This window comes from Phyllobates terribilis, unplaced genomic scaffold (genome assembly GCF_046119375.1).
Source record: "Phyllobates terribilis strain yellow unplaced genomic scaffold, ASM4611937v1 Scaffold_7__3_contigs__length_470593459, whole genome shotgun sequence".
NCBI lineage: Eukaryota > Metazoa > Chordata > Amphibia > Anura > Dendrobatidae > Phyllobates > Phyllobates terribilis.
The window spans coordinates 336354990-336381698 of NW_027362767.1; positions in this window are offsets into that span (position 1 = coordinate 336354990).

Genomic DNA, 26709 nt, shown 5'->3' on the forward strand with positions numbered 1-26709 from the left:
GCCCTGCATGTTTGGCGCTCTTAACAGAGCAAATGAACATGCAGGGATTGCCAGCCAGTCACTGTAATGCCGCAGCCATGTTGGTTGTGGGCATTACAGTGATTGTCTGGCCGCACAGCGTCACTTCGAGTATTTAAAACCGGGCGCCGCCATCTTGGACACAGTCGCTCCGGATCAGACAGTGTAGGGACAGCGCTGCTGATGTAGGGAGAGATATAAGCTGCAAAATAGTTAGTGTAGGGTCTGTAAAGGCTGCCAGATAAAACAAACAGTCCTTCTCAGGACTAATATCCATCCCAGATATCAGGCACGCAGGCTGTATAGGAGACGCAGTGGTTATACCAACAAACGCTGTATTACAGTCCTGTGTGCTGCTCCTGTTGCTGAAATTGCTGGACTTAGCTCCAGGTCTCAGGGGACAGGAAAAAATCCTTTTTTTTTCATCTAAATCCTCTTTTTTTTCCCTCCTTCACACTGTACAAATACTCATCTTATTAACCTTTTGGTGGTCCCCCCCCCCCCCAAAAAAAAGCGTGTCTCTGATTTTTCAGACACAAATATATCTGTTGAAAATAGTCAGGTGTAGGCTATAGAAACAGAAGTGTTGTTTTGCACTTCCACAGTTCAAACCTCTGTATTATCCACTTTTGGGCCATTTGTATCTAAAAAAAAACAGTTTGAGTGTGTCGCTCACTGTTCAGCCGCAATTATATCTATTTAAAAAAGTCTGGTATACCCCAGTAAACAATAACTGTGGTTTTGCCATCCCACAGTAAAAAATCTCTATTATTCAGGTTTTGGTATATTTTCCGTAAAGAAAAACAGTAATAGTTTCTCCCTGATTGTTCAGATTGTTTAAAAGAGTCGGGTGAAGGCCAGAGAAATAGAACTGTGGTTTTCCTCTTCCACGGTTCTAGTCTACTTTTTATTACCCTTTTTACATTGATAGTGCAAGTGTAAGCTATTTTACTTCCTTTACAATAGGCAAGGCGCGTGGCAAGGGACGTGGAAGTAGACGTTCTGGTGATGGTTCGTGCAGAGGATGGGGCCATGGCCAAGGTGAAAATGTGCCACAACCAACAGCCACATGTTCTCGCTCCCACTTCTTGACCGATTTACTAGGGAAGCACAGAGCAACACCAGTATTGAGAACTGATCAGTGTGAACAGGTTATTAATTGGAAAGCAGATAATACATCCAATTACCTGGGCACCACCACCTCCGGTCAGACTTCCACAGGTCAACTTTTAGTAGCCGTGAGTCTCGACCGCATACTCCTCCTCACCCTGATGCTCCTTCCTCCCATCATGCCGAGTGTCGTCAGACAGCAATTGATCCCACACTTGGACACTCTGAAAAGCTGTTCACTGGTCCATTTCCATATTTGTGCCCCTCGCCTGATACGCTTGAAGTGGAGGAAGAGGAGATCCCATGTAGCGATGCCCAAATATTTGAACAGCCACGGCCACAGGAAGTCGATGCTGGCAATTTGTCACAAGAGGTGGGTGATGACGAGACACAATTGCCAGGAAGTGAGGAGGAGCATCGTGGTGCGCAGGTGGAAGAGGAGAAGGTGGTGGATGATCTAGTAACTGACCCAACGTGGCAGGAGGACATGCAGAGTTAGGCCATCAGCACACAGTGGGAGGGAGGCAGAGTACCCCAACAGGCAGGAAGAAGCAGTGTGGTGGCCGCAGAGAGAAGGCGGGCAACTGTTCCCCGTAACACCAACACGAGGGACGTTGCCAGTACAAGCGGTAGGTTTTCCAGAGTCTGGAATTTTTTTAAAGACTCTGCTGATAACCCCAAAAAGACCATATGTTCCACCTGCCATGCCAGCATCAGCAGGGGTGACAAAACTACCAGCCTGACCACCACCAGCATGATCAGTCACATGGCAGCAAAGCACCCGACTTTGTGGGGCGAAACCCAGTGTCCACGACCAGTGTCAGCGGGTATCACCACTGCTTCTTCCACTGTTGTGCATGCAATAGAACCCCCTGTTGTGTGTGCAAGGCAATCCCATGTCCATACTGCATTTAAAGATGCCCCCTCCTCTCAGTCTTCACTTGTTATGGCAGTTTCTCAAGAAACAGCATCAACGTCCACGTCCACGTCCCACCGCAGCGTTCAATTGTCCATATGCCAGACCTTTGAACGAAAGCGGAAATTCGCAGCTAACGCTCCACAGGCCACAGTCCTAAATTCGCACATTTCACGACTGCATGCGTTGGAAATGCTGCCTTTTAGGCTGGTGGAGTCGGAATCCTTCCGCAAACTTATGGCGGTGGCCGTCCCTCGGTACTCGGTCCCCAGAAGACACTATTTTGCCTGGTGTGCCATCCCTGCACTACACAAGCACGTGTCACAAAGCATCTGCCGAGCCCTCAACAACGCAGTTACTGGGAGAGTCCACCTGACAACGGACACGTGGACAAGTGCTTGTGGCCAGGGACGGTACATCACTCTGACGGCACACTGGGTAAACATAGTGGAAGCCGGGACCCAGTCGGACCTTGAGACGGAACACATCCTCCCCACACCGAGGATTGCGGGCCCTATGTCAGTCATAGTTGCCCCCACAGTGTATAGCTCCTGCGCATCATCCGCCTCCTCCTCCTCATGTTCAGCCTCCATCTCAGATATCACCACATCAGTTACAAGCTGGAAGCACTGCAGTACTGCCTCCGCCAAGCGGCAACAGGCTGTGCTGAAACTCATAAGCTTAGGTGATAAACCTCACACTGCTTGTGAGTTGTGGACAGCTGTGAAAGAGCAGGCAGATCTGTGGCTGAGACCGCTGAACCTACATCCAGGCATGGTCGTGTGTGACAAAGGCGTAACTTGGTGGCGGCTCTGAGGCGAGGTGAGACCACACACGTACCATGCCTGGCTCATGTGCTTAACCTCGTGGTTCAGCGGTTTCTTAAATCGTACCCCGAGTTGCCAGATCTGCTCTTGAAAGTATGCCACCTGTCAGCTCATTTTCGCAAGTCGGCTACAGCTTCCGCCGCCCTTGCTGTGATGCAGCAGCGTTTGCAGCTTCCAGCACACCGACTGCTCTGTTATGTCCCCACACGTTGGAAGTCTACCCTCCACATGTTGCAAAGGATTTGTGAGCAGCAGAGAGCAGTTGTGAAATACCAGATGCAACAAGGCCGTCGATATTCAGGTCAGACTCCACACATACGACCTCAGGAGTGTAACTGGATGTCTGACATATGTACCATCCTGACAAACTTTGAGGAGGCCACCAAGATGGTGAGTGGCGATGACGCCATCATTAGTGTCAGCATCCCACTTGTCTGTCTTTTGCAACGCTCTCTGCAGAGAATTAAAGAGGAGGCATTGCAGCCAGAGTATGATGAGATGGATCAAGAACCCGTAGAGGGCGATTCCACACAGCCCAGCCTCATCTCATCCCAACGTGCATTGGAGGACAATGAGGGAGAGGAGGAGGAGGAAGAACAGGATCTGCTTTCATGCGCTGTAGACGGTAGTACCTGTACAAGTGTCATACCGTCGGTTCAGCGTGGGTGGCCTGAGGACAGGGGGGAGGAGGAGGAGGAGGTCAGTCGTCATCAGTCGTCAATCCAGCAGAGGCAGGGGAACACTGTCAATGTTCTGGGACAGATTTCTGACAGCCGCCCAGCTTACAGGCCCTGAGGTGCGGGGTACTCTCACAAGGAGTGGAAAGTTTCAAAAGATGGTGAGGGAGTACCTTGCTGACCGTACCAGCATCCTCCGTGATTCCTTTGTGCCTTTTAATTATTGGGTATCCAAGCTGGACACTTGGAATGAACTCGCTCTGTACGCCTTGGAGGTCCTGGCCTGCCCTGCCGCTAGCGTGTTATCGGAGCGTTTTTTTAGTGCCGCTGGGGGAATTATAACTGATAAGCGCACTCGCCTGTCAACTGACAATGCTGACAAGCTGACCCTTATCAGAATGAACAAGGGCTGGATTGGGCCAGACTGCTCATCACCACCAAATGACAGCAGAGTAACAAAGTCAAATCCACTGTGTTATTTCGGGAGGTGTATTCACATTCACCGCTTCACACCCACACATAGGTATACGCTTCCTCATTTCGGCTGTTTTATGTTCTTCTCCTTATCCTCAGCCTCCACCACCACTATACCACCAGGGTGTCAGCATTGCAAGTTCCTCCGTCCTTATTTTTGTCAGCTTTTGCTTGGAAGGCATAAGAAAATCCTATGGGAGACCCACTCCCCAATAATGGGACTTATGTTTGTAATATGCTGTACTGCATGGCTCTTGTAAGGGGCATTGCAAGTTGCTCCATCCTAATTTTTGGAAGCTTTGGCTTGGAAGGCATAAGCAAATACTATGGGAGACCCACTCCCCAATAATGGGACTTATGTTTGTAATATGCTGTACTGCATGGTTCTTGTAAGGGGCATTGCAAGTTGCTCCATCCTAATTTTTGGAAGCTTTTGCTTGGAAGCCATAAGCAAATCCTATGGGAGACCCACTCCCCAATAATGGGACTTATGTTTGCAATATGCTGTACTGCATGGCTCTTGTAAGGGGCATTGCAAGTTGCTCCATTCTAATTTTTGGAAGCTTTTGCTTGGAAGGCATAAGTAAATCCTATGGGAGACCCACTCCCCAATAATGGTACCTATGTTTGTAATATGCTGTACTGAATGGCTCTTGTAAGGGGCATTGCAAGTTGCTCCATCCTAATTTTTGGAAGCTTTTGCTTGGAAGGCATAAGCAAATCCTATGGGAGACCCACTCCCCAATAATGGGACTTATGTTTGCAATATGCTGTACTGCATGGCTCTTGTAAGGGGCATTGCAAGTTGCTCCATTCTAATTTTTGGAAGCTTTTGCTTGGAAGGCATAAGTAAATCCTATGGGAGACCCACTCCCCAATAATGGTACTTATGTTTGTAATATGCTGTACTGAATGGCTCTTGTAAGGGGCATTGCAAGTTGCTCCATCCTAATTTTTGGAAGCTTTTGCTTGGAAGGCATAAGCAAATCCTATGGGAGACCCACTCCCCAATAATGGGACTTATGTTTGTAATATGCTGTACTGAATGGTTCTTGTAAGGGGCATTGCAAGTTGCTCCGTCCTAATTTTTGGAAGCTTTTGCTTGGAAGGCATAAGCAAATCCTATGGGAGACCCACTCCCCAATAATGGGACTTATGTTTGTAATATGCTGTTCTGCATGGCTCTTGTAAGGGGCATTGCAAGATGCTCTGTCATAATTTTCAGAAGCTTTTGCTTGGAAGGCATAAGCAAATCCTATGGGAGACCCACTCCCCAATAATGGGACTTATGTTTGTAATATGCTGTACTGCATGGTTCTTGTAAGGGGCATTGCAAATTGCTCCGTCCTAATTTTTGGAAGATTTTGCTTGGAAGGCATAAGCAAATCCTATGGGAGACCCACTCCCCAATAATGGGACTTATGTTTGTAATATGCTGTACTGCATGGCTCTTGTAAGGGGCATTGCAAGATGCTCCGTCATAATTTTCGGAAGCTTTTGCTTGGAAGGCATAAGCAAATCCTATGGGAGACCCACTCCCCAATAATGGGACTTATGCTTGTAATATGCTGTACTGCATGGCTCTTGTAAGGGGCATTGCGGTTCCTCATAATTTTTGGAAAGCCTTCCATTCACTGCTTAGGCCAACAGTGCACAGGAGACCCAGTTGCTATAAATGGAAAAAAAGGTTTAGTTAAGGCCCTCTGACCTCCATGTCATTTCCAAGGGGCATTGGAGTGCCTCGAAATTTTTGGTAGGCATTGCACTCACTGTATGCCCTATAACTGTGTAGCCTAACCGCTCCTTTTGTTACAGAAACAAATCCTACAAGACATATCTGGTTGACTGGCCTGATATTGATGTGAATGGTCCCTGTTCCTCCTGCTCTTTCTCCTTTGCCACTACCTCATCCATCATTTATCACCTGAAGCTTTGTTTTAACGGGAGTCATAGAACTTGGATAGTAGCAGGAAAACATCCAGCAGCCCTCGGAGGAGGTAGGATATGTGCCAAAACGTTGACCACTTTCGGCCTAGCAGCTACTACATACATGCGCTTGCATTCCAACAAAACAAAGCAAATGCTAACTTCTATCATACTCATCATGCTACTCTCCTTGGCACTCTCAACTCCCCTGATGGAGAAGCCAGGGCCCACCGGAGGAGTCTGGTTGTCTGGTGGTCTCGTCCAATGCTGCCCTAAAGCAGACCAGGCTAAGAAAAGTGTGTGAAAGGTTACCGGGACAAATAGGGGTGGCTGGAGACCGAGTATGGACAACCGGCCGCCCCCTGGAGGCTGGGGGGCAAGCGGGGACATCCGGCCACCGGGCGGCTGAGGACTGAGTATGGATACCAGGCCGCCGACGCAGCCATGGCGTGGTGGCCAGATTCCGCCTCCACATGCCTAAAAGGCTCAATTTAAAGTGCAAGCAAGCAAGCAGTATGGTATTGCAGCCTGGGGGTGGGTGGGTGGCAGGCTGCATAATTACGCTTGCATTGCAAGGAATGGGAGAGGTACAATTGAACACTTTCCTGGGACAAGGACTTGAACGGGGATAGTTGCAAGTCTGCAACGACAGTTGCAGGGTGGGAGGCATCTTCACATGTACCATGAACAGGGGTTTGGCATGCACACACTACAGCGGAATAGGCTCTCCTTCCCACTAAATGCACTGGGGAGGGCACAGGTAATGTTTTGGTATACGCGCTTAATCTTATGTATAAGGCACACCAGGACAAATAAGGGCGGCTGGGGACTGAGTATGGATACCTCGCTGCCGAAGCAGCCATGAGGTAGTGGCCAGCTTTGACCTCCTCCAAACTGAAAGGCCCCATTTCAAGTGCAAGCTAGCAGTATGGCATTGCAGTCTGGGGGTGGGTGGGTGGCAGGCTGCACACTTACACTTGCATTAAAAGAAAACAAAGCAGATGCTAACTTTTGTCATCATCATCATGCTCCTCATCTTGGCACTCTCAACTCCCCTGATGGAGAAGCCAGGGCCCACCAGAGGAGTCTGGTTCACTAATGGGCTCTTCCAATTCTGCCCTAAAGCTGGCCGGGCTAAGAAAAGTGTGTGGGGGCATGTTCCAAGAAGAAATAGGGGCTGCTGGGGACCGTTTATGGACACCTGGCTGCCCCCAGGCGGCTGGGAACCGTGTGTGGACACCCCGCCGCGGGGCGGCTGGGGACCGAGTATGGACACCCGGCCGCCGGGCGGCTGGGGACTGAGTATGGATTCCAGGCCGCCAACTCAGCCATGACGTGGTGGCCAGATTCCGCCTCCACATGCCTAAAAGGCCCAATTTCAAGTGCAAGCAAGCAAGTAGTATAGTATTGCAGCCTGGGGGTGGGTGGGTGGCAGGCTGCATACTTGCGCTTGTATTGCAAGGAATCGGGGAGGTACAATTGAACACTGCCCTGGGACTAGGACTTGCATGGGGATAGTTGCAAGTCTGCATCTTCTGATGCGGCAAGGATCACTTAAGATGGGCACACTTTTAGACAGTGACCTGGGTGTCAGAGATGTTTCCAGGGGTCTTCCCCATGCTGTTCCCATGTCTTTTCAGCACTTTATGCATGTGTCACACAGCACATGGCCAGATATGGCTGTAAAATGTTAAAATGACATTTCCCGGTGAATGCATTTGTCACAGTTGAAAGCAATACAAAAGTGAAAAAACACATAAAAATGCTACTTGTGAACATAGCCCAAGGTGTGGAGGAGTATTTTTGTTTTTGGTTATTTATTTTACCTTATGCACAAGTATTTACCCTGGAAAAGAAATTCCTTAACATATTTCACAGGAAAAAAGTTTCAGTTTCGTTTTTGAACGTTTTATTGTGAACCCGTAAAAGTGGCTTAATACCTCTGACCACGTTGTTGACAGCAGTGACCTGGGGGTCAGAAATGCTTCCTGGGGCGAGCCCCATGCTGTCCCCATGTCATTTGAGCACTGTCACTATCGTTTTGGGCACTTGTTAGGCTTTTAATAGACTGCCGGGGGTGCCACCGCAAAAATGCTCGGGTCTCCCATAGACTAACATTGGGCTCGTTGCTCGGGTCGAGCACCCGAGTATCACGGCGAGCTCGGCCCGAGCTTCGAGTACCCGAGCATTTTAGTGCTCGATCAACACTAATGCCTATATCTGTGTCTCCCCCTCCTTTTACTCCTCCACCTCTTTTCTTTTCGCATGACTATATGTACTTGTCACTTTTCCATGTGTTAGTTGTGTCTTCTGAGCAGTTTGTCAGCTTTTGGACACCTTTGAAATGTTTTCTATGTGTTTTCTATGTGTTTCTATGTGTTTCTGTTTGCCTGCCATTGGTTTTAACGGTGTTCGAAGGTGTTCGACGAACAGTTCGACGAACAGTTCGGCGAACATACAGGTGTTCGACGAACCCAACCGAACTCGAACACTACTTGGGTGGCTCAACACTATTTATAATCACATTTATAGATATGGGGAAATTTGATTAATTTGCTATTTTATTGGCAAAAAAAATGCCTAAAGAGTTATGCCTTACAGAAGATTGCATCAGTCAAAGAATCAAAGAAGACTGACATGACTGGAGATAAGCGAACATTTTAAGGCTGGATTTGGTTCCGATTAACGGATTTCACGATGTTCGTCGAACATATCCGAATCCCATAGCATTCAATGGGAGGCAAAACCAAACACATAGACAATCTTCCAAGTGGCCAAAACAGCTCAAATTAGGGGCAGACACCAGGAAAAGTGTCATTAATTGATCCACAGTACAAATTTTATAATGGCACAGAACCAATTAGCCATGGGCCATACCCCCCAGGGGTAAATGTTTGTCAGCCCATACACTTAGTGCATGGGCATTACAAGTGTACAGTAGGAGGCCCACTCCTTTCTAATGGGAACCTTTTTTATGAGGTCCTCCTCCACGTCTCTTCCAAGGGGCATTGAAGTACCTCCAAATTTTTGGCAGCCCTTGTATTCACTGCATAGGCCAGCACTATGGGAGACTCTCTCCTTTCTAATGGGAATTTGTCGTTACTGTGGCCCTGCTCTATGTGTCTTTAAATTCTTTGTGGGGTTTTTCCTAAAATTGTCATCCATTGGACTCAATGCATACCCTATAACTGTATAGCAGACTCTCTCCTTTCTAACGGGAACATGTTGTACTTGTTACTGTGGCCCTGCTCCATGTGTCTTTAAATTCTTAATGGGGATTTACTAAAATTGTCAGCCATTGGACTCACTACATACCCTATAACTGTATAGCAGACTCTCTCCTTTCTAATCGGAACATGTCGTACCTTGTTACTGTGGCCCTGCTCCATATGTCTTTAAATTCTTAGTGGGGTTTTTCCTAAAATTGTCAGCCATTGGACTCACTGCATACCCTATAACTGTATAGCAGACTCTCTCATTTCTAATGGGAACATGGCGTACCTTGCTACTGTGGCCCTGCTCTGTGTGTCTTTAAATTCTTAGTGGGGTTTTTCCTAAAATTGTCAGCCGTTGGACTCACTGCATACCCAATAACTGTATGGCAGACTCTCTCCTTTCTAATGGGAACATGTCGTACGTGTTACTGTGGCCCTGCTCCATGCGTCTTTAAATTCTTAGTGGGGTTTTTCCAAAAATTGTCAGCCATTGGACTCACTGCATACCCTATAACTGTATAGCAGACTCTCTCCTTTCTAATGGGAACATGTCGTACCTTGTTACTGTGGCCCTGCCCTGTGTGTCTTTAAATTCTTAGTGGGGTTTTTCCAAAAATTGTCAGCCGTTGGACTCACTGCATACCCTATAACTGTATAGCAGACTCTCTCCTTTCTAATTGGAACATGTCGTACCTTGTTAATGTGGCCCTGCTCTATGTGTCTTTAAATTCTTAGTGGCATTTTTCCCAAATTTTGGCAGTCCTTGCAGTCACAGCAAGGGCATTAACACTTATAGGAGACCCGCTCCTTTATAATGGGAATATTTTTTTTACTGAGACCCTCCTCTATGTCTCTTCAAAGGGGTATTGGGTTGCGTCCAAATTTTTGGCAGCCCTTGCAGTCACTGGATACGCAATAACAGAATAGGAGACCCACTTGTTATTATTGGGAACAACAAAGCATAGCCGGCTGATGGCTCTCTAACAATAGCTAGGGCCGACTGCTGGCCTTTTAAGAATAGTAAGGGCCGTCTGATGTCCTTATAAAAATAGGCTTTATGACTTTCAGAGTCCCTCCATCATAAATAAAACAGGAAGTGTCTGATGATGTGTCACACACCACATTGCCAGCTTGTTAAAATGACATTTCCCGGTGAATTCATTTGTCTTAAAAAAAAAATTAAAATAAAACAAAACAATAGGATCTTTCTTTAGTATAAAAAACAGCATCACCAATTTAACAACAATGTAATCACATTGTTCAGCTCATGCACCTCCTCCTCCGTCTCCGGAATGACCACATCAGTCACAAGCTGACAGCACTGCAGCACTGCCTTGGCCAAGCGGCAACAGGCTGTGCTGAAGATAACATGCTTAATGCTTAATTGACAAACCGCCCTGCGCTGCAGAGTTGTTGGAAGCTGTAACGCAGCAGCCTGATCTGTGGCTCTCACCGCTGATCATACAGCCAGACATGGTCGTGTGTGACAATGGGCAGAACCTGGTGATGGAGAAATGACAGCCGGGGTAGATACAGTTTCCCTCTATGCCAGTCCTTTCACCGAGCTAAAGAATATCGCTGTGGTGAAATACAACTCCCACTGAGAAGCTGTTTCAGATTGAAAAACATTGTGCCCACCAGAGGATTTGATTCTGAGGGCTAACCTTTCTCTCCCGCTCAAGATCCTAATAACAGCTGCAAAGTTAGCGCTATCATTAACTTTCCTGAGGTAGAAGCCAAGGCACATCAGAGGATTCTCTTGTGCGACCGTCCAACCCTGACTAGAAGCAGTCCTGGCTAAGAAAAGTGTGTGGAAAGGTTCCCGGACACTCTATGGCTGCACCCACCCCCAGGCTGCAATACTATACTACTTGCTTGCTTGCACTTGAAATTGGGCCTTTTAGGCATGTGGAGGCGGAATCTGGCCACCACGTCATGGCTGAGTTGGCGGCCTGGAATCCATACTCAGCCATGACGTGGTGGCCAGATTCCGCCTCCACATGCCTAAAAGGCCCAATTTCAAGTGCAAGCAAGCAAGTAGTATAGTATTGCAGCCTGGGGGGTGGGTGGGTGGCAGGCTGCATACTTGCGCTTGTATTGCAAGGAATGGGGAGGTACAATTGAACACTGCCCTGGGACTAGGACTTGCATGGGGATAGTTGCAAGTCTGCATCTTCTGATGCGGCAAGGATCACTTAAGATGGGCACACTTTTAGACAGTGACCTGGGTGTCAGAGATGTTTCCAGGGGTCTTCCCCATGCTGTTCCCATGTCTTTTCAGCACTTTATTCATGTGTCACACAGCACATGGCCAGATATGGCTGTAAAATGTTAAAATGACATTTCCCGGTGAATGCATTTGTCACTGTTGAAAGCAATACAAAAGTGAAAAAATACATAAAAATGCTACTTGTGAACATAGCCCAAGGTGTGGAGGAGTATTTTTGTTTTTGGTTATTTATTTTACCTTATGCACAAGTATTTACCCTGGAAAAGAAATTCCTTAACATATTTCACAGGAAAAAAGTTTCAGTTTCGTTTTTGAACGTTTTATTGTGAACCCGTAAAAGTGGCTTAATACCTCTGACCACGTTGTTGACAGCAGTGACCTGGGGGTCAGAAATGCTTCCTGGGGCGATCCCCATGCTGTCCCCATGTCATTTGAGCACTGTCACTATCATTTTGGGCACTTGTTAGGCTTTTAATAGACTGCCGGGGGTGCCACCGCAAAAATGCTCGGGTCTCCCATAGACTAACATTGGGCTCGTTGCTCGGGTCGAGCACCCGAGTATCACGGCGAGCTCGGCCCGAGCTTCGAGTACCCGAGCATTTTAGTGCTCGATCAACACTAATGCCTATATCTGTGTCTCCCCCTCCTTTTACTCCTCCACCTCTTTTCTTTTCGCATGACTATATGTACTTGTCACTTTTCCATGTGTTAGTTGTGTCTTCTGAGCAGTTTGTCAGCTTTTGGACACCTTTGAAATGTTTTCTATGTGTTTTCTATGTGTTTCTATGTGTTTCTGTTTGCCTGCCATTGGTTTTAACGGTGTTCGAAGGTGTTCGACGAACAGTTCGACGAACAGTTCGGCGAACATACAGGTGTTCGACGAACCCAACCGAACTCGAACACTACTTGGGTGGCTCAACACTATTTATAATCACATTTATAGATCTGGGGAAATTTGATTAATTTGCTATTTTATTGGCAAAAAAAATGCTTAAAGAGTTATGCGTTACAGAAGATTGCATCAGTCAAAGAATCAAAGAAGACTGACATGACTGGAGATAAGCGAACATTTTAAGGCTGGATTTGGTTCCGATTAACGGATTTCACGATGTTCGTCGAACATATCCGAATCCCATAGCATTCAATGGGAGGCAAAACCAAACACATAGACAATCTTCCAAGTGGCCAAAACAGCTCAAATTAGGGGCAGACACCAGGAAAAGTGTCATTAATTGATCCACAGTACAAATTTTATAATGGCACAGAACCAATTAGCCATGGGCCATACCCCCCAGGGGTAAATGTTTGTCAGCCCATACACTTAGTGCATGGGCATTACAAGTGTACAGTAGGAGGCCCACTCCTTTCTAATGGGAACCTTTTTTATGAGGTCCTCCTCCACGTCTCTTCCAAGGGGCATTGAAGTACCTCCAAATTTTTGGCAGCCCTTGTATTCACTGCATAGGCCAGCACTATGGGAGACTCTCTCCTTTCTAATGGGAATTTGTCGTTACTGTGGCCCTGCTCTATGTGTCTTTAAATTCTTTGTGGGGTTTTTCCTAAAATTGTCATCCATTGGACTCAATGCATACCCTATAACTGTATAGCAGACTCTCTCCTTTCTAACGGGAACATGTTGTACTTGTTACTGTGGCCCTGCTCCATGTGTCTTTAAATTCTTAATGGGGATTTACTAAAATTGTCAGCCATTGGACTCACTACATACCCTATAACTGTATAGCAGACTCTCTCCTTTCTAATCGGAACATGTCGTACCTTGTTACTGTGGCCCTGCTCCATATGTCTTTAAATTCTTAGTGGGGTTTTTCCTAAAATTGTCAGCCATTGGACTCACTGCATACCCTATAACTGTATAGCAGACTCTCTCATTTCTAATGGGAACATGGCGTACCTTGCTACTGTGGCCCTGCTCTGTGTGTCTTTAAATTCATAGTGGGGTTTTTCCTAAAATTGTCAGCCGTTGGACTCACTGCATACCCAATAACTGTATGGCAGACTCTCTCCTTTCTAATGGGAACATGTCGTACGTGTTACTGTGGCCCTGCTCCATGTGTCTTTAAATTCTTAGTGGGGTTTTTCCAAAAATTGTCAGCCATTGGACTCACTGCATACCCTATAACTGTATAGCAGACTCTCTCCTTTCTAATGGGAACATGTCGTACCTTGTTACTGTGGCCCTGCCCTGTGTGTCTTTAAATTCTTAGTGGGGTTTTTCCAAAAATTGTCAGCCGTTGGACTCACTGCATACCCTATAACTGTATAGCAGACTCTCTCCTTTCTAATTGGAACATGTCGTACCTTGTTACTGTGGCCCTGCTCTATGTGTCTTTAAATTCTTAGTGGCATTTTTCCCAAATTTTGGCAGTCCTTGCAGTCACAGCAAGGGCATTAACACTTATAGGAGACCCGCTCCTTTATAATGGGAATATTTTTTTTACTGAGACCCTCCTCTATGTCTCTTCAAAGGGGTATTGGGTTGCGTCCAAATTTTGGCAGCCCTTGCAGTCACTGGATACGCAATAACAGAATAGGAGACCCACTTGTTATTATTGGGAACAACAAAGCATAGCCGGCTGATGGCTCTCTAACAATAGCTAGGGCCGACTGCTGGCCTTTTAAGAATAGTAAGGGCCGTCTGATGTCCTTATAAAAATAGGCTTTATGACTTTCAGAGTCCCTCCATCATAAATAAAACAGGAAGTGTCTGATGATGTGTCACACACCACATTGCCAGCTTGTTAAAATGACATTTCCCGGTGAATTCATTTGTCTTAAAAAAAATTAAAATAAAACAAAACAATAGGATCTTTCTTTAGTATAAAAAACAGCATCACCAATTTAACAACAATGTAATCACATTGTTCAGCTCATGCACCTCCTCCTCCGTCTCCGGAATGACCACATCAGTCACAAGCTGACAGCACTGCAGCACTGCCTTGGCCAAGCGGCAACAGGCTGTGCTGAAGATAACATGCTTAATGCTTAATTGACAAACCGCCCTGCGCTGCAGAGTTGTTGGAAGCTGTAACGCAGCAGCCTGATCTGTGGCTCTCACCGCTGATCATACAGCCAGACATGGTCGTGTGTGACAATGGGCAGAACCTGGTGATGGAGAAATGACAGCCGGGGTAGATACAGTTTCCCTCTATGCCAGTCCTTTCACCGAGCTAAAGAATATCGCTGTGGTGAAATACAACTCCCACTGAGAAGCTGTTTCAGATTGAAAAACATTGTGCCCACCAGAGGATTTGATTCTGAGGGCTAACCTTTCTCTCCCGCTCAAGATCCTAATAACAGCTGCAAAGTTAGTGCTATCATTAACTTTCCTGAGGTAGAAGCCAAGGCACATCAGAGGATTCTCTTGTGCGACCGTCCAACCCTGACTAGAAGCAGTCCTGGCTAAGAAAAGTGTGTGGAAAGGTTCCCGGACACTCTATGGCTGCTTTTTTAAAGTGGATCGGCCATGCTTATGCATTGTTCAACTCTGTATTCAAGAAATTAAATGCGCAAAGAAAGATGTGTGTGTGTCAAAGCACCACCGACAAGGGCGAGTTGATGTTGGACGGGCTGCCATTGCTTTTGCGAAAAACTGCATTACAGGACTTCCTGTGACTAATGACATGCACGGTACATAGGATTTCCCTCTATGCCAGTCCTTTCAGCGAGCTAAATACAACTGTCAGCAAAAAAAAAGTTGTGGACTGGCTCCGTACCATCCCTGGCCACATTCACCTGTCCACGTGTTTGTGGTTAGGCGGTCCTTCCCAGTAAGTGCACTGGGAAGGCCATGGGTAATGTTGTGGGACCCATGCTTGTCGAAGGCGGAAGTGATACCGGGAAACATAATGGCGGCTGGGGACCGAGTATGGACACCTGGCCACTGCCAGCAAGAGGTTGTGAAAAGCTTCTGCCACCACGAGCTTAATAGGCCACATTTCAAGTGCAAGCAGCTGTCAAAAATTTGGCAGTATAGTATAGCAGCCTGTGGGTGGGTGGGAGGCTGGCTGCCTGCATACTTGGGCTGGCATTCCAAGGAATGGGGTAGAATAATAGTATCATAGAATCATAGAATGGTAGAGTTGGATGGGACCTCCTGGGTCATCTGGTCCAACCCCCTTCTCAAAGCATGATTCACTAAATCATCTCAGACAGATATCTGTCCAGCCTGTGTTTGAAGACGTCCATTTAAGGGGAACTCACCACCTCTCATGGCAGCCTGTTCCACTCATTGATCACCCTAACTGTCAAAAAGTTTTTCCTTATATCTAATCTGTGTCTCCTCCCATTCAGTTTCATCCCATTGCTTCTAGTCTTTCCTTGTGCAAATGAGAATAAAGATGATCCTTCTACAATGTGACAGCCCTTGAGATATTTGTAGACAGCTATTAAGTCTCCTCTCAGTCTTCTTTTTTGCAAGCTAAACATTCCCAAATCCTTTAACCATTCCTCATGGGACATGGTTTGCAGACCGGTCACCATTCTAGTCACTCTTCTCTGAACTTGCTCCAGTTTGTCGATGTCTTTTTTAAAATGTGGTGCGCAAAACTGGACGCAGTATTCCAGATGAGGTCTGACCAAAGAGGAGTAAAGTCCGATAATAACTTCATGTGATCTAGACTGTATGCTTCTGTTAATACATCACAGAATTGTATTTGCCTTTTTTGCTGCTTCATCACACTGTTGACTCATGTTCAGTCTATGATCTATTAGTAAACCTAAGTCTTTTTCACATGTACTGTTGCTTAGCTCTATTCCTCCCATTTTGTATATGCTTTTTTCATTTTTATTGCCCAGATGTAGTACTTTGCATTTTTTCCTGTTAAAAACCATTCTGTTAGTTACTGCCCACTGCTCCAGTTTATTTAGGTGTTTTTGAATGCTCTTTCTCTCTCTTGTCTAGTATTAGCTATCCCTCCTAGCTTTGTGTCATCAGCAAATTTAATCAGCTTACCCTCAATTCCTTCATCTAAATCATTGATAAAGATGTTGAACAATACAGGATTCAGGACAGAGCCCTGTGGTACCCCAATTGAGACATTCATCCAACTGGATGTGAAGCCATTTACGACCACTCTTTGAGTCCGATCACTAAGCTAGTTATGAATCCACCTAACAGTTGCCTTGTCCATTCAATACTTAGTAATTTTTTCAATAAGGATGGTGTGAGATACTTTGTCAAATGCTTTGCTGAAGTCAAGGTATACTATATCTACAGCCTTTCCCTGATCCACCCAGTCAGTGATTCTGTCATAGAAGGAAATTAAGTTAGTCTGACATGACTTGTTAGTTACAAACCCATGCTGACTCTGGTTAATCACTTCATTCTTATCCAGGTACTTACATACATGTTGTTTAATAATTTGTTCAAAGTGACCCTGGGAACTATAGACCAGTAAGCTTAATGTCTGTTGTGGGTAAATTGTTTGAAGGATTTCTTAGAGATGCTATTGTAGAATATCTTAATGATAATAACTGTCTAACTCCATATCAACATGGATTCATGAGGGATCGCTCCTGCCAAACAAACCTGATCGCCTTCTATGAGGAGGTGAGCTCACTGCTGGACCGGGGAGAGTCAGTGGATGTTGTATACCTTGACTTCTCCAAAGCGATTGATACCGTGCCACACAAAAGGTTGGTATATAAAATGAGAATGCTTGGTCTGGGGGATAATGTGTGCAAGTGGGTAAATAGCTGGCTGAGTGATAGAAAGCAGAGGGTGGTTATCAATGGAGTAAGCTCAGGGTGTGTCAGGGTTACTAGCGGGGTGCCTCAAGGGTCTGTCTTGGGCCCTATATTATTTAATTTATTTATTAATGATCTAGTGGAAGGGTTGTATAGTAAAATAGCAATATTTGCAGATGATACTAAACTTTGTAAAGTAGTTAATACAGATGAGGATAGGGCACAGCTACAGGAGGATTTAGATAAATTGGGGAGTTGCGCCAAAAAATGGCAAATGGGGTTCAATGCCGATAAATGTAAGGTCATGCACATGGGAAAGAAAAACAGCAGTCACCCATACATATTAAATGGGAAACCATTGGGGAAATCTGACATGGAGAAGGACCTGGGCGTCTTGGTTAACAGCAAATTAAATTTGAGTGCCCAGTGTCAGGCAGCAGCTGCGAAAGCAAATAGAGTCATGGCATGCATCAGAAGAGGAATAGGGGCATATGATGAGAACATTGTTCTTCCTCTGTATAAAGCACTGGTAAGGCCGCACTTAGAATATTGTGCACAGTTCTGGGCTCCGGTGCTCAGGAAAGACATATTGGAGCTAGAGAGGGTACAAAGGAGGACGACTAAGGTAATAAAGGGAATGGAGGGACTAGAATACCCAGAGAGGTTGTCAAAATTAGGCCTATCTACGTTGGAAAAGAGAAGGCTTAGGGGAGACCTCATAAACATGTATAAATACATCCGGGGGCAGTACAGATATCTCTCCCATGACCTGTTTTTACCAAGGATGGTGACAAAGACGAGAGGGCACACTATGCGTCTGGAGGAAAGGAGGTTCCTGCACCAGCATAGAAGGGGATTCTTTACGGTCAGAGACGTGAGACTCTGGAACTCTCTGGGAGAGGAAGTGGTGATGTCCAACTCACTTAATGAGTTCAAGAGAGGCCTGGACGCCATTCTTGAGAACAATAAAATTACATCTTATGCTTAGTGATAGTTAATTAATCCAGGGATTTAATCTGACTTCCAGATTGGAGTCGGGAAGTGAATTTTTCCTCAATGATGTAAATTGGCCTGTACCGCATGGTTTTTTTTTGCCTTCCCCTGGATCAACGCTGCGGAATTGCTGCAGTGCACAAGAAATAGGCTGAACTGGATGGACCCTTGTCTTTTTTCTGCCTTATAAGCTATGTAACTATGTAACTATTTTTCCTGGTATAGAAGTCAGACTCACCGGCCTATAGTTCCCTGGGTCCACCTTCTTCCCCTTTTTGAAGATAGGAACAACATTTGCTCTTCTCCAGTCTTCTGGAACTTCTCCTGTTCTCCAAGAATTTTTCAAAGATTATGGAGAGTGGTTCTAAAATTTCTTCTACGATCTCCTTCAGTATTCTGGGGTGTAATTCATCTGGACCTGGAGACTTGAACTCATTTATGTTAGCTAAATTTTCCCTCACAATCTCTCTGTTTACAGATAACTTGGATTCTTCTATTCCTTTAATAGGACAGTGAAGATCAGTTGATGTTACATTTTCTTTCTGAGAGAAAACAGATGCAAAATAGGAATTAAAAAGTTCGGGCTTCTCAACATCCTTTCTTATCATTTCACCATTTTCATCCTGTAAAAATCCTATAGCATCTTTGACTTTTCTTTTACTTTTGACATACCCCTAATATCCTTTTTTATTGCTTTTGACATCTCTTGCATGCCTTAATTCATTGTCAGCTTTAGCTAACCTGATACGAGCTCTGCAGGTTCTGCAGACTGCATTATAATCTTCTTTAGATATGCCTCCCTCTTTCCATTTGATAAACATTTCTTTCTTTCTTTTCAGCATGTGTTTAAGTTCTGTGTTCAACCATCCTGGTTTCCTTAAATGCTTCCCATTCTTCCTATTTTTTGAGATTGCTAACGATTGTGCTTTGAGAATCTCATTTTTAAAAATTCCCCATCCTTCCTGGACATTTTTGTCCTTAAGGACATCCAGCCATTGGATCCCTCCTATTCTCTTTCTGAGTCGCTTAAAATCTGCCTTTCTGAAATCTAACCTTGAAGTTTGAGTCTTCACGTCTTCCTCCTCTAGTTATCCAATATTCTATAAAAGCATGATCGCTGCCTCCTAGGGTTCCAGCCACTTTTACCTCCTCAACCATTTCCTCCCTGTTTATAAGTTGTCAGCAAGAGAAGATAAGAATTTGCTCAACCTGTTAGCTTTACTTGAGAGAGATTCCCAACAAATGTCTGGATAGTTGAAATCTCCCATGACCACTACGTCATATTTTTTGGAGAACTTGGTCATTTGATACATAAAGAGTTCATCCATATCTTCAGTTTGCCCAGGTGGCCTGTAGTAAATGCCTACAATGGTGTCTTTTCCGTTGTTCTCTCCTCTCTCCTTGTATTCTTAGTCAAACAGATTCCACAGAACTCCCAGTCTCTGAAGCTTCAATCTCTGTGCAGATATACGCTTTTCTAGCATACAATGCGACACCTCCTCCTCATTTATCAAGTCTGTTTCTTGCAAATAAGTTGTAGGGGCAACTGAATGCTGCAGTGGGACAACGACGTGGATGGTGATTGTTGCAAGTCTGCAATGACAAGTGCATGGCAGGAGGCATCTTCGCATGTGCCAAGGATCACTTATGACGGGCACACTTTTAGGCAGTGACCTGGAAGTCAGAGATGCTTCCAGAGGTCTTCCCCATGCTGTTCCCATGTCTTTTCAGCACTCTATGCATGTGTCTGATGATGTGTCACACACCACATGGCAAGATAAGGTTGTAAAATGTTAAAATTACATTTCCCGGTGAATGCATTTGTCTTGGTTGAAAGCAATGCAAAAGTGCAAAAACGCATCAAAAACGCAACGTGTGAACATAGCCCAAGGTGTGGAGGAGTATTTTGGTTTTGGTTATTTATTTTGCCTTCTATACAAGTCATTACCCTGGAAAGGATGTTCCTTAACATATTTCCCAGGAAAATCCATTTTGGTTTCGTTTTTGTATGTTTTATTGTGAGTCCGTAAAAGTGGCGTACTACTCTGACAACGTTGTTAACAGCAGTGACCTGGGAGTCAGAAATGCTTCCAGAGGTCTTCCCCATGCTGTTGCCATGTCATTTGAGCACTATTCCCATCGATTTGTGCAATTTTTAGGCCCTCTGCAGACCGCCAGGGGGAGCCGCCGGAAAAATGCTCGAGTTTCCCATAGACTTACATTGGGCTCATTGCTCGGGTCGAGCACCCGAGTATTCCAATTTGCTCGACCCGAGCAACGAGTATCTGAGCATTTTAGTGCTCTCTCATCACTAGTTAGCATGTGACCACATGTATGCAAATCAGATACTTGAGGTCATGCGCCCTCCAGCTCTCAGTGTCAGCATTAGAGAATCCTCACACTTTTGAAGTTTCACAAGTCTACGGTCACATAGAGTGACCACAGACTTGTAGCCTAAGGTCAAACAACCCCTTTAAGCTAATGCTTGTTATATGTATACCTCCATTTTCAGGTATGCACTACCAAATGAAAGTTCTAGCAATTATTTTCATTTGCAAGAAGTCCATCTAAAATTATATGTAATTATTTTACATCCTATTTTATTGAAACAATGCACATACATGTAGCATGTGTTTTTGGGTTTGCTCTGTTATGCAGAGCTGAGTTATATGCACAGAGAGTTTATATGGCAGTAAATGGCCCTATAAATCCTTGCTATATATTTATTTTCTATGGCACTATATTGTGGAAATATTCTTTATTAGAAGCAGAGGCACACCACCAATGGCGGCAGGCCACACAGCTGTCATAGGTCCCATAAGCCTGGGTCAGAACGGGCCCCCCCGCCAGTCATCGCATCCCAGATACCGATACAATGAATGTCAATGAAAGTCAGCTGACGCTCCATCTCCCATCAATTCCCCTTGGTATCTGATGTCTCAGCACAGCAGGCACAATGACGTCACTATAAGGAGGCCAGTGTGCTGAGGTATGCAGTGCTCAGAATGCTCGCTGCAGAGATCGTAGAAGCGGGAGAACGAAGAGGAGAAGTGAGTATTGTATTTTTTTTTATTCAGTGAGTACCTTGTGGTGGCCATAATAATGTATGGAGGACTATGGGGTGCATTACACTATTTTGAGGACTATGAGGTGTATTATACTGTATGCAACACTATGGGGAATGCATTATACTATATGAAGGACTATGGATTGCCTTATACTGTATGCACGACTATGTGGGGTGCATTATACTGTATGTATGACTTTGTGGGGTGCATTATACTATATGGAAGTCTATGGAGTGCATTATGCTATAGGGAGACCAATTGGGAGTTTATTATACTAATTGGAGGACAATGGGGTGCATTATATTATATGGAGGACTATGGCGAGTGCATTATATTGCATGGAGAACTTTGGGGTGCAGCATACTATATGGAGGATTATGGTATGCAGTATAATATACGGAGGACTGTGGAGCCAATTATACTATATGGAGGAAGGTGTGGGGGTCATTATAATATTTGGAGGGTTATGTGACGGCCATTATAATATTTGGAGGGCTATGATGGAGCCTTTATACTTTATGGAGGGCTATGTGGGGGCCATTATACTGTATGCAAGCAATTCTACAGTGTAAAGATTTGTGTAAGGTCCATCATACAGTGTGGAGGGCTGTGTGGAAGCCATTATATTGTTTGGAGGGCTAGTGGGGGCGGTTATACAGTGTGGTGAGGTGTGAGGCCATTTTACTGTATGTAGGCCTATTATCCTGCATGGAACACTGTGTGGCGGTCTCAGTTGGGGGATTATACTGTGATGGGAGTCACCAAACTTTTCTGGGGAAGTTGAGATGGGGTACAGTAGGGTCATCATACTGTGCATGTGGAAATTATTGTCGAGGAATTCACTGTGGGGGTATCATACTGTGTTTGGAGGGCACTTCTGTTGGCATCATACTTTATGGGTACAATCAAAGGGTATCTGAGACTTCATTAGGAGAAAATGTACTTTGTAAGAACTGCTAAGTTGTGAAATATACTCTTCTTTGACCCTGTTGAATGTTAATATTTCTTTTTTGTTTATGGGGAGCCTTAATTACAACTTCTGCTATGGGGCACCATGATTTCTATGTACACCCCTGGTTAGAAGCAATGATTTTAATAGAGAAAAAACAATCTGTAATATGTAGTGATGAGCAAGCATGCTCGCCACTGCTCGGTACTCACCCGAGCATCTCAGTACTCGAGATGCTCGGAGCTCGCTGAGTACTTTCGAGATGCTCGGGCGGGAGCTCGTGTCCCTGTCCTGCATGTCAGGCGCTATTTAGCGCACCAATCATGCAGGGATTGTCTGCCACTCACTGTAATGTCACTGCCATGGTGGTTGTGGCATTACAGTGATTGCCCAAATCGATTGGAACAGTGCTCACAGTGAAACATGAAAACCCGGCAATTCATCAGTGGCATACACCGGTATCCGACAATTTACAACAGAAAGAATAGAGCATCACACATAGATTAGATAGATAGAAACATGTCAGTCACATATATAATAAGTAAAGTGACAGTGTTGGTTACTGTACTTGTTATTTAGTGTTAAAATAAAGGATTTATTAAAAAAAAAATAATAGTGTTTTCATGCACTCGTCTCTTTAAAAAAGCCGGCCGGCAATTCTTCAGCGGCATACATCGGTACCCGACAATTTAGAACAGAAAGAATAGAGCATCACACATAGATTAGATAGATAGAAACATGTCTGTCACATATATAATAAGTGCAGTGACAGTGTTGGTTACTGTACTTGTCAATTAGTGTTAAGATAAAGGATTTATTAAAAAAAAAATTGGCTTAGGGTTACCCGTAATTTTAGTCTCTAGCGGAGGTTAAGCAGAAGGCTGAGGCAGATGTTTGAAGCCTGGGAAGGGGGTAATACCCACAGAGCTTCCCTGGCTACTAAAATCAGCCCCAGCTGAACACCTAGCCTTTACCAGCTATTAAAATGGGGGACCCCCCAAAAAAATGACGTGGGGTCCCCCCTATTTTATCAGCTAGCAAAGGCTAGGCAGACAGCTGGGGGCTGATATTAATACCCCAGGAAGGGTGCCCTGAATATTGGCCCCCTCCCAGGCTAGAAACACCAGCCGTCAGCCACCCCAGAAATGGCGCATCCATAGGTTGCGCCAATTCTGGCACTTAACCTCGCTCTTCCCACTGTCCTGTAGCGGTGGCAGTGGGGTAATAGGGCTGGGGTTGATGTCAGCTTATAATGCCAGCTGATATCAAGCCCAGTTTAGTAATGGAGAGGTGTCTATAAGACACGCCCATTACTAACCCCATAGTCAAAGTTACAAAAAAACACAAACACGCAGAATAAAGTCCTTTAATTGAAATAAAGACAAAATTCTTTATTGTTCGAAATTAAACCATACTTACCATCACGCCCATTCCAGCTGAAGCCAATGTCTTCTGCAATAAAAGTAAAATAATTAACCAACCTCATCCTTACCTTTCCAAGGTTCCCAGGACGACTCCAGCTCTGCTACATTCACATGACAAGCTGGATCGCAGCCAAAAGCTGCCATCCAGCTTGCCATGCCGCAGACACTGAAAAGTGCAGGCATGCTTGCGCTCCTCAGTGTCTGGCTGTGACGGCATCCAGATGAGCCGAGTTCATGTCCAATGAACTCAGCTCACCTCATGCACGTCACTGACAGCATGGGAAAATTCTCCTGCGCTTTCAGTGAGCGCAGGAGAATTCTCTCACACTCACCACAAGCGCAGGAGAATCTCCCACGCTGTCAGTGACGTGCATGAGGTGAGCTGAGTTCATTGGACATGAACTCGGCTCATCTGGATGCCGTCACAGCCAGACACTGAGGAGCGCAAGCATGCCTGCGCTTCTCAGTGTCTGTGGCATGGCAAGCTGGATGGCAGCTTTCGGCAGCGATCCAGCCTGTCATGTGAATGTAGCAGAGCTGAAACTGTCCTGGGAACCATAGAAAGGTAAAGATGAAGTTGGTTTATTATTTTACTTTTATTGCAGAAGACATTGGCTTCAGCTGGAATGGGCGTGATGGATAGTATGGCTTAATTTAGAACATTAAAGAATTGTGTGTTTATTTCAATTAAAGGACTTTATTCTGGGTGTTGTGTTTTTTTTAAATACTTAACTAGAAATTCATGGCGGTCATGTCTAATATTGGCGTGACCCTATGAATTTCGGGCTTAGGGCCAGCTGATAATACCAAGCTGGCCCTATCCCCTTTATTACCCAGTGAGCCACTGCACCAGGGCCCTGGATGAGTTGGGTACAGCGCCAGAAGATGGCGCTTCTATGAACATGCCATTTTCAGGGGTGGCTGCGGACTGCAATTTGCAGCAGGGGGCCCCAGAAAGGTTGGGCCTACCTGCGCTGCAGATTCCAGCCCCCAGCTGCCTAGTTGTACTTGGCTGGACACAAAAATAGGGCGAAGCCCCACGTATTTTTTTTTTTTAATTCTTTCATGAAATTCATGAAATAATAAAAAAAAAGGGCTTCCCTATATTGTTGTGCTCGAGTTTCCCATAGACTTACATTGGGCTCATTGCGCTCATTGTGCGGGTCGAGCACCCGAGTATTCCAATGTGCTCGACCCGAGCTTCAAGCACCCGAGCATTTTAGTGCTCGCTCATCACTAGTAATATGACATTTGATAGAACATATCAAAATGTATTTCTATTATTTTTAATGTACTGTAAATTTTGGAAAAAAACAGCTTAATGTTCCTATGTGTGAAAATGGTGACAATAAGAAATATAGCATTATCCTATTCAGTTCTATAGTGCTATATTATCACTCAGTTCAATTGATATTTAAAGAGGTTGAATATAGGTCCATGAGATCTGGGCTTCGGCACCAGTGAGAAAATCACTTTAACTGTGCAATTTAAACATGTTGAGAAAAAACAAAACGATAAAAAAGGATTAAGGATCCATAAGCTTCGCACTTCTGGTTAGCAACCCTTATTCATAACCCAAAATGCATAAGCTTATGGATACTTAATCTTTTTTATCTTTTTTTGCTTTTTCTCACCATGTTTTTAATTGCATAGTAAAAGTTGTTTTAAAATTTTCTCATTGGTGCTGGAGCTCAGTCCTCATGGACCCTTATTCGATTTCTGACCGGGATACCAGCCTGGTCTTCTCCTACATTCTTTGCACCAGACCCTGACCAAACAATGTCTACCAGGGTTCCTATGTGAATACAAGTTGTTTTCATACTGAATTATCCTCTCTGGAAGTTGAGCTGATTTCCATTTTTCTCCTTCCCCATTTAAAAAGGTCGCCGGGGCAAAATAAACTTTGTCCGGAGGACTGGACATTTAAAAAGTAACAAAAACATTCAAACTCAACTACCAGCACTTACCTAGATCCAGTGTAGGTTGCGCCATGGTCTGTGCAGAGACAGAAGGCAGTGGTGTTACCAATCCACCAGCTGTTTGACCACCTGTGATTGGCTGCACCACCCAAGTGATATCAGCAGCATATTATTGGATGTTTTAAGATGACCCACTGCTCAAACTCACCTGACTGCTGCAACCAATCACAGGTTTTAGCAATCTAACGGCTGATGGGATGCTGACATCACTGATGACATGACTGTCAATGCATATACTGTTCGGGGTCCAAGTGGGTGCCTGTAGGTGGATATGAATTTGCTTATAATATTTACATATCCCATTACCTGGGCAAACTTTTATTTTGCCTGGTCAATCCCTTTAAATGTACTTTATAGCAAGAAAATAAATGATTAATCATGTTTATATGTATCACCTGAAAATGAACGATTTTATTTCTATATGATGATGATGATTATTATTATTATTGTTTTCCTTTTAGCAAATCTGATTAATTCTCTCTGAAATATTACTTTCCTTTAGTGCCAGCATGTAATATGGCATTTTTCCCAGAACATGTAAAAGGGGACAGGGCAAAAGTGCTGATCTGTTTGAGCCAGGTGAGCTTAAACTGCTGTTTTTAAAAGTTAATAATCTTTAAACTAGCAAACATGCTTTGTGTGCAGAAACTAAGCTACATTACATATGTATTGATTAATATAAAAGCTAAGATGATTGAGCATGCACATTAGACTTTCCTGCATTGCAAGTAGATTTGCTATACCATAATGTAATTCAATCATAAAAAAGTATGCATGGATCTGGCACAACCTCAAGATCAGGTAATACTTGTAGTTTGTCCAGAACTGAATTATTTAGTTATCAGAAAATATATAAGTGTTTTTTTTCTATAGTTGACCCGAACATTTTGTGACAGGAATCTACTTTAATTATAATGCAGGTACTAAACACATGTACTAAACTAAAACTATGAATCCAAAAAAATTCAATTACTATAATATATTAAAACTATGTACAAATATTATAATATATTTGACATCCTATTTGATTTTTATTAACCATTTCTTCTGTTGATGACAAGTGTTTCTCCTTGTCTCAATGACCACGGATGACGTTGTGGTCATTGGTCTCTTCACAGTCAGGATGAGTCCTATAACAGACAGCAAATGAATTTTCTCAACTACAGCTAAGCACATATTCCCATTATTATAGTTAAC